General features: G+C 45.1%; 1 protein-coding gene across 1 annotated transcript in view; it reads right to left on the bottom strand.

Moving 5' to 3' along the window:
* The window catches only part of LOC130296246 (oocyte zinc finger protein XlCOF7.1-like), a 224758-nt gene that overhangs the window by 45861 nt on the left and 167327 nt on the right, over positions 1–11570 (bottom strand). The gene's annotated exons all lie outside the window — the stretch shown is intronic.

The raw sequence follows: 11570 nt of genomic DNA, 5'->3' as shown, positions 1-11570 counted from the left end.
CAGCGCCGAGCGGAGGTGAGTACTCAGAACTAAAGGGGGTGAGAGGGGGCTGGATGATGTTGAAGGCCGCAGTGGTCTTCAACCTGCGGACCTCCGGAGGTTTCAAAACTACAACTCCCAGCAAGCCCGGACAGCCGATGGCTGCCCGGGCTTGCTGGGAGTTGTAGTTTTGAAACCTCTGGAGGTCCGCAGGTTGAAGACCACTGAGGGCGAATGATGAGAAGAGGATGATGAAGGGGGGTGGGGATGATGAAGGGGGGGTGTTGGATGATTACAAGGGGATGATGAAGGGGGGATGTGTGGGATGATAAGGGGATGATGAAGGGGGGATGTGCGGGATGATAAGGGGATGATGAAGGGGGGATGTGTGGGATGATAAGGGGATGATAAAGGGGGGATGTGTGGGATGATGACAAGGGGATGATGAAGGGGGGATGTGCGGGATGATAAGGGGATGATGAAGGGGGGATGTGTGGGATGATAAGGGGATGATAAAGGGGGGATGTGTGGGATGATGACAAGGGGATGATGAAGGGGGGATGTGTGGGATGATGACAAGGGGATGATGAAGGGGGGATGTGTGGGATGATAAGGGGATGATGAAGGGGGGATGTGCGGGATGATAAGGGGATGATGAAGGGGGGATGTGTGGGATGATAAGGGGATGATAAAGGGGGGATGTGCGGGATGATAAGGGGATGATGAAGGGGGGATGTGTGGGATGATAAGGGGATGATAAAGGGGGGATGTGTGGGATGATAAGGGGATGATGAAGGGGGGATGTGCGGGATGATAAGGGGATGATGAAGGGGGGATGTGTGGGATGATAAGGGGATGATAAAGGGGGGATGTGTGGGATGATGACAAGGGGATGATGAAGGGGGGATGTGTGGGATGATGACAAGGGGATGATGAAGGGGGGATGTGTGGGATGATAAGGGGATGATGAAGGGGGGATGTGTGGGATGATGACAAGGGGATGATGAAGGGGGGATGTGTGGGATGATAAGGGGATGATGAAGGGGGGATGTGTGGGATGATGACAAGGGGATGATGATGAGGATGTTAATGACGGGTCTGGATGATGACAGGGGGGGATGAGGTATTTCCCACCCTAGGCTTATACTCGAGTCAATAACTTTTCCTGGGATTTTGGGTTGAAATTAGGGGTCTCGGCTTATACTCGGGTCGGCTTATACTCGAGTATATACGGTACAAAATATCTTTCACAAAATTTCCATTCACAATTATTATTTAGGCACAATCCTAACATACAAAGTATCTAAACAATTACAAAATTTCCAAAAGTTGCGTCAGTGAAAAAAGATGGCTCTCAAACCATGGAGATGCACAAAAAAAAACTTTTTTTTTTTTTTAACGAAAAATACATTTTATAGTGTCACTGTAATGAACCATTCTAAAAAGTATATGTATTAGGTTTCGCCATAATTGTATTGACCTGCAGAAGAAAATTGCCATGGCATTTGTAAGCACTCCTTGTTCTGTGCTAATTTTGACATGTAGAAAGTCTAATAAAGCAGAGCCTCCAGTGGTGACCCCTGGGTGCCGGAACTCATTTGGTATTGGCAACCCCACTTGACAGATGGCACGAAGCACGCACGTTATCTCTCACTCTTCTGACTCACTCACATCTACTGTTCCGGCCTTCTGGCTTTTGATCTGCAGAGGAATTTCTATAGATCCGGACGGATGTCCGGGCAGTTTTACGCAGCGCACATTCACTTATTTATTTAAAAGGTTTTTGTCACTGTGCTTACGTTTGTGTTCTTTATGTGTCACAAGGATTTGGTAGGGTGCGGTTGCCCTTCTGGGTGTCCCTCCTGCCGATCTAGAGGACGTGTGTCACCTCCCTGCCATACCCCGTGGTATTCCTGCTTTGGCATGAGTACCAAACCGGTTTTATTGGTTCCTTCGTGGCAACCTGGTTAACGCCTAGTTGCCCCCTGGGAACACTTTTAGGTCCCTGAGTAGCTTTGTCGAAAAGGGACATTGTTCCTGGAGCCTCGCAGGTGCCTTAAGGCTTGGAGGTTAAGGGTTTTGTTGGGTGGGGGCCTCTCTCCTTTCGGTGAAGGGCTTGTGATGGACTGCATCCTCATGCACGGTTTTTGTGTGAACACGTTTGCACTTTTTACTTGCACTTGGGTGATTTGAGAGCACCAACCTCAGCTTTACAGAGTACTACCCGGCACAGGAGTAAATCTGGAAAAACTCCAACCTTTAGGGCTCATTCACATAAGCGGGTTTCCTTTCAAACTCTTGTGTTTCCTGCTGCAAATATTAAAGGGGGCGGGGTTTCTGTGGCCTGTCAGCAGAAGATTTTTTAGCAGCGGGTTTACGCTGTTGAAAATACGCCACAGACCCTACTGACTTCAAAAATGGGCAACAAATTTTTGCTGGCAGCCAGTGGAGAGCCGCCGTCTTTCGAACTCACAGAAGGTTTGAAAGGAAATCTGCTCATGTGAACAAGACCTTTAGAGTACGTTCACACGTGCATATTTTCTGCTGCAGGTCTGCTTTTTTTTTTTTTTTTTTTTTTTTTTTAAACTTTATTTATAAATTTTCATATAACACAAACCAGTACAGTTATGCACCTATTAAAGGAGCAGAACCAACAGAACAACAGTAAGGTCCTCAATATATAAAGTATAAAACAAGGAATGAGAGACCACCAAAACAATCATAATCATAATACACATATCATAATACACATATCCGAGTGAGATACATCGTGCATACACAATTAGCTAATCTACGACCCTAATTGAGGTCGAACAACTGTCCGTCCACTGGGACAGAGTAGCTATACGGCTATTAGAAGCCCCACACCTCTTCGCTATCAATCCCTCCAACACGAGGTTACTATGCACCTCCGCCAGAATGGCAGGAAGACCCGGCACCTCAGTCGACTTCCACCTCCGAGCAATGTGAGCCCTCACAACTGTCAGAATATGATATAAAATGGTCATATAATGCGGGGGAACTTGTTCTAGGGACAGGAATAGTAGTGCACTCTCTGGGCCCCATGAGAAGGGGCAATCCACTAGGTTGTCCAATAACTTTTTAATTTCGGTCCAAAGAGGTGCAATTAACGGGCAAGTCCACCACACGTGTAGCAAGGTACCACTTTCCTGGTTACATCGCCAACACACTGGGGAGGTGGTAGGGTATATTTTAGCCAGACGAACCGGCGTGTAGTACCATCGGTATAGGAGCTTCCTAGAAGCTTCGAAATGGTTAACACATTTAGAATATTTTTTGTGCATGTCAAAGACAAAGCTCCACTGCTCAGCTGTGAATCTGCGTGCCAGGTCCTCCTCCCATCTGGACTTAAACGTATTGACCATTTCCCCCTCCGCCTCAGTCAAAGCTACATAAGCAAGGGAGATACCCCTAGTAAAGGAGTCCCTGCACAGGAAATGATGTTCATACGCAGTGCGAGGCCGAGAGCTATCCCAAGGGAGGGATCTCAAAAAATGTCTAAGCCTCAAATATTTGTAAAAGTCTTTCTGTGATATAGAGAACATGCGTACAATATCAGTGAAAGGCATCAACCCATTAGCATCGCTAATCAATGCCACAGTGAGGATGCCCGCATCTATCCAGGGCTTAAAATCTATATCTAGAATATAGTCTCCTATAGCAGCTAAAGGGATATCCTTCACTCTAGGTGGACAAAGACTTTTAATTCGCGCCACCTTACTCCACAACCTGATAGCAGCCGCAATAGTAGAGAAAGGAGAAGAGGGAGCAAAGGTAGGGTTAAAGCGCAATGCCCAGAGAAAGTTATTAAAATTAGAAACATTGAGGACAGCAGCTTCAATATCTACCCACAGGGGGGGAGCGTCCTGCCACCACCATTTTTTAAGCTGATCGAGTAGAACAGCGTGATAGTACATTTTAAGGTTTGGCACCCCCATACCCCCCTCATGCACAGGGCGATACAATATATTCGCACCAACCCTAGGGTGCTTACCATCCCAAATAAATCGTAAGAGCATTCTCTGTAGTTGTGAGAGGAAGGAGGCGGGCACTATCATCGGCAGGCATCTAAAAAAATATAAAATTTTAGGGAGCAGCATCATCTTAGCAGTGGCAACACGTCCCGCCCATGAGACAGGAAGCTTGGAGAAGTTATCAATTTCTTTGGTAAGCTGGGACCGCACAACAGCAAAATTAGAAGCAATTGTCTTATCAGGCAACGCAGTAAGGACTATGCCTAGGTAAGGAATCTGGTCAGTGACCCATTGAAAGGGATATTTAGCTTGTAACACTCTCTGTTGCTCAGTGGGTATCTGCAATGGTAAGATACACGACTTTGTGGGGTTAATCTTATAAAAGCTAACTCGGCTAAAGGCATCAATAATGTCCATAACTGGGCCTAAAGAGCTCAGGGGGTTGGAGAGACTAATGATAACATCGTCGGCAAACAAGCCAATCCTGTGGTCTACTTTACCTATTTGAATGCCCGCAATGTCTGGGGAGTCCCTGATGGATTGAGCAAGCGGCTCCATAACTAAGGTAAATATAAGGGGGGATAGTGGGCACCCCTGTCTTGTCCCATTGCTAAGTGAGAAACTATTAGAAAGGGTACCCATCGTGTAAATTCTAGCAGATGGGAGCGTATATAGTGCCATAATGGCGGATTCCAAACAGTGGGGAAAACCAAACTTACGCAGCACACTTCGCAAATATCCCCAGTGCACTCGATCGAACGCCTTCTCCGCATCAAGGGATAGCAAGAGAGAAGGCGTCCGATCGGAATGCGCTTTTGTGATGATGTCGAGAAAGCGTCTCGTACCATCCACCGTTTGACGACCCTTGACGAAGCCAACCTGGTCCCTGTGAATTAGGTCCGGCAAAACCCTATTCAACCTAGCAGCAAGAGCCAGGGCATACAATTTAATATCACTATTTAGGAGAGAAATTGGTCTGTAATTTAGGGTAGAGTCCAGTGGCTTACCAGGTTTAGGTATGGTAATGACCAGAGCATCCAACATCTCCTTAGGGGGCACACCGTTCTCCTTAATACGGTTAAAGGCTCTGGTTAAAAAGGGAGCTACGGAGGGGCCAAATCGCTTATAGAATTCATTTGTAATACCATCAGGGCCAGGTGACTTCGAGGGCTTGAGGGAACGCACACATTCAAGAATTTCTTCTGTGGAGAAGGGAGAGCAAAGATCAGATGCTTGGTCCGCGGACAGAGAGGGGAGGGACATAGAGGACAGAAAAGAAGAGATAACTGCTTCATCAGGCTGTGGAGTAGCAATGTCATGTTGAAGATTGTATAAGTTGCTATAAAAATCTGCAAAACAATTGGCTATACTTTGAGGGTCAGTAACTATAGAACCATCAGATTTAGTAAGGAAGGGGATTCTCCCCTTATCCTGACGTTTTTTAAGTTGTTTAGCCAGTATAGAGCCAGATCTATTACCCTGCCAATACCATGTCATTTTGAGCCTTCTCAGTGCCATCTCATAGCTGTGTAAAGAGAGGGAGTGTAGGGTAGCACTAACCTGAGAAATTTCTCCTACTAGTGATGGAGAGTACGAGGTCTTATTGCGCCTATGTAATTCTGCAAGGCGCTGTTGGAGTTCTAGTGTTTTGGTCTGGCGGAGCTTCCTGTCATAGGCTGTTTGGCTAATAAAGTGGCCCCTAATTGTAGCCTTAAACGCACACCAAAGCATGGGGTCTGTGACATCACCAGTATCATTAATGCGGAAGTAGGCATCAACCGCCAACTTGGTCGCTTCAGAGTATTCAGGATTATGGAGTATTAGTGGGTTAAGTCTCCAAATATAGGTCGGGCGGGGGCTATGCGATTCTTTAATGGTTACGCTTATGGGGGAATGGTCCGACCATTCTATGGGCATAATTTGGGCCTCTGAAACCAATGACAGGAGAGAGTGGGAGGTAAGGGCGTAATCTATTCTGGTGTATATCTTATGCACATGAGAAAAGAAGGTGAAGTCCCTTTGCGTGGGGTGGGATATACGCCAAACATCATATAGGTCATTTTGGGACACACTAGTGAAGAAACCTGTGGGTTCTTTTTTCAAACTGGGCGAAGTAGAATCTACACTAGGCCACATGGTCATATTAAAATCTCCTAGCAGTAGGCAGTGTCCCCTTCTCAAGGACTCCAATTTGCGCAAGAATGCCCTGAGGAAGGTACACTGTTTCGCATTAGGCGCATATAAGGAGCCTAAGGTATATTGAACATTGTTTAGTAAGCACACAATAATTATAAAACGACCTCTATCATCTATCACAGAGTGCTGGACAGTAACCGTCAGGGTGTTCTTAAATGCAATCGCCACTCCTCCCTTCTTGTGAACAGCATGCGCTTGATAGATATGTGGATATCTCTTATTTTGGAGTCTATGGGCATCTAGGGCTAATAAATGGGATTCTTGTATACAGAGGATATCGGCCGCCAGGCGTCTAGCCTCCCTCCACACCAGAGACCTTTTATACGGTGAGTTAAGACCCCGCACATTCATAGACACAACCTTAATAACCATAATTAAAGTATACATCAACGCAAAGCAGAACCATTAGCACAGTAAACTGAAAAGGAGCAGGTACTCCCGTCGAAGAGGATACATCTACACTTAGCAGCCCGCAAGAGGAGCCTCTCATATCCATTATCAGAGAAAGTAAGTGATGGAGGACCAACGGGACAGAAAACAAGTAAACAGAACGAACAACAAAGAACAGATAAATTGAGCAAGCAGTAGTAAAGACCATGTGGTAGGTCTTAATGGGGGTAGGTAAGTACATTCGACTGCACTTAGGCCGAATGTTTAAACATTCAGGAAAAGTATCCAGAGCACTAAGAGGATAAGTAACCCAAAAGATGGGGAAGGATACCCCAGTCGCAAGCCAGTGAGACAAGTCGGACAGGCCTGTCTAAAGGCAGAGGAACAGTTCATGTCTTGATTTTTTTCTTGCGGTGGGAGACAACCTTCCATTCCTCAGCTATCTTTGCAGCATGTGGTATGTCCAGGGACCTCTGAGCAGTCAGATCAACAGGCAAGTTCCATTCCGCACACAGTTGCAAAAGGGTCTCCGGGGAAGAGACCACATGTTTGGACCCCTTATTGGTGATAATCAATTTCACAGGGAATCCCCATTTATAAGGGATCCCTTTTTCTCTGAGAGCTTTAGTCCCTGCACTGAACTCACGTCTCCTGGCTAGAGTGGCAGCAGATAGATCCGTGTAAAGTTGGAGTCCCGAATACCCATCTGGTAGGGAGGGTGAGGAGCGCGCCACCAACATCAATTGCTCCTTAATATGGTAAAAGTGAAGGCGCAGAATCACATCCCTTGGTGTAGCAGCAGGTAGGGTTTTGGGCTTAGGGAGCCTGTGGACTCTGTCCATTAGCAGATCTAGGGTGGAAGCCTGAGGCAGCAACAATGCAAAATAATCCGTTAGGAAGGTGTTGAGGTCCTCCGTTTTCACAGACTCCGGCACCCCTCTCACCCTTAAATTGTTTCGGCGAGACCTGTCCTCCATATCAGCTATCTTAAGTTGAAGAGCGGCAACCTCATCCTCCAGGCCATTAGCTAGGTCCACTACTTCATTATGAGAAGAGGTGAGTTCCGCCATCTTGTTCTCAATGTGCGATGTGCGGTGTCCAAGAGAGGAGATCTCATGCTGTATATTGGACACGGCTGCCTTAATGTCACCCTGAATGGAGGTATGTAACTCAGCGAGAAGCCCCCTCATAATAGGTTCAGTTAGGGGCGCCGACGAAGAGCTCCCATCAGGGCCTCCTGGGCCTCCAGTATGCAGGGTCTCCGCTCCCAGTGGCTTGGAGGAGATCGGGGAAAACGGTACCTGCGGGTCCTGCTGCACCGAAGGCGACCAGCCTGTCAGGAGAATCGGAGGAGTTGAAGGAGAAGCCTCCAGGGCGCAGCCCGTCTGAGAGGATAAAGACGCTGGTGAGGCACTTCCAGTAGCCGGAGACGCTGACCCGCACAGAGCCGCGCCATCTTGTGAGGCCTCTGCAGCAGGAAAGAACGCCGTGAGCTTCAGTGGGCTCTTTTTCCCTCGCCTCCGGGTCATCATCAGGTGCCCCGATAGTTCAGGTACCGGTGGGCACAATTGCCGTAGCGATATGCTCAGGATCAATGCTGTTTAGCCGCTATTAGGCCTGGGCTGCAGCGGAGCACAAGGTTTATGCAACCGCTGCCATGCACTGCAGGACACGCTCCTGCTGCAGGTCTGCTTTAACAGATTTTGCTACCCATTTAAGTCAACGGCAGCAAAAATACGCATGTGTAAACGTATCCTTAGAGCAGGGTCACATAAGGCTCAGTACGTAGTGATTTTTTAATCAGTACATGAAGCACAATCACTTTCGGATGGAAGCTATAAAGTCAGTCACCAATCTTATTTTGCCGGAAGATTTCCTGACTACCTTGGATCTCAAGGAAGCCTTCCTCCATATTCCCATCCATCCTGGATCCGGAAGATTTTTGAGGATCGCAGTCTAGGTCAAGGGAGTCTTAAAACATTTTCAGTTTGTAGCCCTCCGGTTTGGCATTTCTTCAGCCCCACACACTTTTACAAAAGTGGTGGTCTCAGTGGAGGCAGTTCTTACCCCTTAAGGACAAGGACGATTTTATTTTTTCATTTTCGTTTTTAACTACTTGCCTTCTAAAAATCATAACTCTATTATATTACCTTCCACAAACCCATATGAGGGCTTGTTTTTGCGTCACCAATTTTACTTTATAATGACATCACTTATTTCACCATAAAACGTACGGCGCAACCCAAAAAATATTGTTTATGTGGGAAAATTGAAAAGAAAACCGCAATGTAGCAAATTTTTCTATTTTTTTAAGTTTTCATGCTGTACACTTTACAGTAAAAATGACATCTTTATTCTGTGGGTCAATACAATTAAAATGATACCCATGTTATATGCCTTTTTAGAATTGTACCGCTTTAAAAAAAATCTCAAACTACTTTAACAAAATTAGTATGTTTAAAATTGCTCTATTTTGACCACCTATAGCTTTTCCCATTTTACTGTATACAGGATGGTATGAGGGCTCATTTATTGCGCTGTGATCTGTAGTTTTTATCGGTACCACATTTGCTTATATTTAAGTTTTTTTATAAAAAAAATTTTGGGAATAAAATATTTTTACATTTACGCCTTTCACCATATGAGATTGAGAAAACAATATTTTTTGATAGTTCAGATTTTTAAGCATGCGGCAATACCAAACATGTTTATTAATTATTTTTTTTTATTATTTTTGGGGGGTAAAATGGGAAAACTAATTATTTACATTTTTATTGGGGGAGGGGATTTTGTAACTTTTTTTTAAATTTTTTTAACTTTTTTTTTTTACACTTTAATAGTCTCCATAGGGGACTATTTGTAGCAATCATTTGATTGCTAATACTGTTCAGTGCTATGCATAGGGCATAGCACTGATCAGTGTTATCGGTCATCTTCTGCTCTAGTCTGCTTGATCTCAGACCAGAGCAGAAGACCCCAGAGCAGAAGACCCCACCTTCCTCCGTCCGTCTCCTGGGGTCTTCTGCTCTGGTCTGAGATCGAGCAGACCAGAGCAGAAGATGACCGATAACACTGATCAGTGCTATGCCCTATGCATGACACTGAACGGTATTAGCAATCAAATGATTTCTACAAATAATCACCTATGGAGACTATTAAAGCTTTAAAAAAGAATGTGAAATATCCCCTCCCCCCAATAAAAATGTAAATCATCCGCTGCAGGTGATCCCATCATCCAATTAAAGTACCCCACTGCCGGAGATGCCGTGATCTATATTGATCACTGCATCTGACGTTAAAGGAATACTCTGGTGCTTACACATCTTATCCCCTATCCAAAAGACCCCCGGGATCTTGCACGCGCACCCCGTTTGTAATCAGTCCCCGGAGCGTGTTCGCTCCAGGTCTGATTACCGACGACCACACGGCCGGCGGCGTGTGACGTCACGCTCTGCCACTCAATGCAAGCCTACGGCAGGGGGCACGATAGCTGTCCCCAGCGGCGGAACTCACGCGGTCAGGTATCTTATCCCCTATCCTTTGGATAGGGGATGAGATGTGTAAGCACCGGAGTACCCCTTTAATGGCGGACATCCGCATGATTGCGGATGTTGGCCATTACCGGCGGCTCCCTGGCTGCTGAAAGCAGCACTCCAGACTGCACTTTCTGTGTTTGGACCTCGGTCCTAAGTCTGTGTATAAGATGCGGGAAAATGTGCTCTTGGGCTTTTTTAAGCACAATTAAAACATAGATAACTTAATTTTTTTTAAACAAAGTATATTAGAAATATTTTTTATTTACCATAAGGAGTGCAATAGCAAAAATTAATTTTAATGAGAGTTACCCTTTAACCCCGTAGAGGGACTGAAGGGAGGATGTCCATTTAATCCCCAAATGGAAAAAAACAGAGAAAGTCTTTAAAGCCAAATGTATGGGCAATAGACTGTTGTGTAAGAGGCGGGACATTACAATAGAGTATCTCAGATTTCGTTATATTTACACGTAGCTCCAACCACTGGGTGAAATCATCACGAAGTTGAAAAATATTCAGCAAGGACACAAGGGGATTCGTAAGAGTCAACAAGTGGCCATCTTCAAAAAGGTTCACCTTATACACAGACGAGCCAATTGTTGTGCAGCTTATGTCAGGATGATCCCTAATCAACTCTGCCAAAAGCTTCATCACTAACGCGAAAAGAGCTGGCGACAAGTATGCAGTCGGCGCTGAGTACAAATTAGTCAAAAATCAGAATAAAGGGACCCAAGAAACCAAATTTAGACAACAGTGCGAACAGGTAAGGCCAAGATACACAATCAAATATATATGAGGGTGCGCTGTGGGGCATTATATATATGAGGGTGCACTGTGGGGCATTATATATATGAGGGGGACACAGAGGGCACATTTTTATATGAGAACAGGAGGGCAATATATATATTGCCTTATGTTCTTCTCATATAAAAATGTGCCCTCTGTGTCCCCCTCATATTTATGATGCCTCCTCATTTTTTAAATATGCCCTCGTGCCCCCTCATAAGCCCTTTTGTGTCCCCTTATGTATAGATAAATAATAATGCCCACTGTGTCCTCTCATTTGTAAATACGCCCCCTTATTATAATATTGTACGAGGGCTCCCTTTTTGTGTCATGATCTGTAGTTTTTAGCTTTACCATTTTTGTCTTAATGGGATTTTCTTTAGCATGTTTTATTCATTTTTTATGTTATATAAAGTGACCAAAAATCATCAATTCTGGACTTTGGCATTTTTTTATGTTTACGCCAATGACCATGTGGTTTATTTAATTATTGTTATATTTTAATAGTTCGGACATTTACGCATGAGGCGACACCACATGTTTTTTTTTGTTTACATTATTTTATTTTAAAAATGGGTAAAGGGAGGGTGATCAGAACGTTAATTAGGGAAGGGGCTTATTTATATTTAGGGGCTGATAGGATAAACCGGAGGCAGGTAGGGACCCTCCGCTCCCCGTGTGAACTGATCAG

Source organism: Hyla sarda, chromosome 1 (assembly GCF_029499605.1).
Source record: "Hyla sarda isolate aHylSar1 chromosome 1, aHylSar1.hap1, whole genome shotgun sequence".
NCBI lineage: Eukaryota > Metazoa > Chordata > Amphibia > Anura > Hylidae > Hyla > Hyla sarda.
The sequence above is the reverse complement of the archived record's forward strand: the minus strand, read 5'-3'. Positions and strand labels throughout refer to the sequence as shown.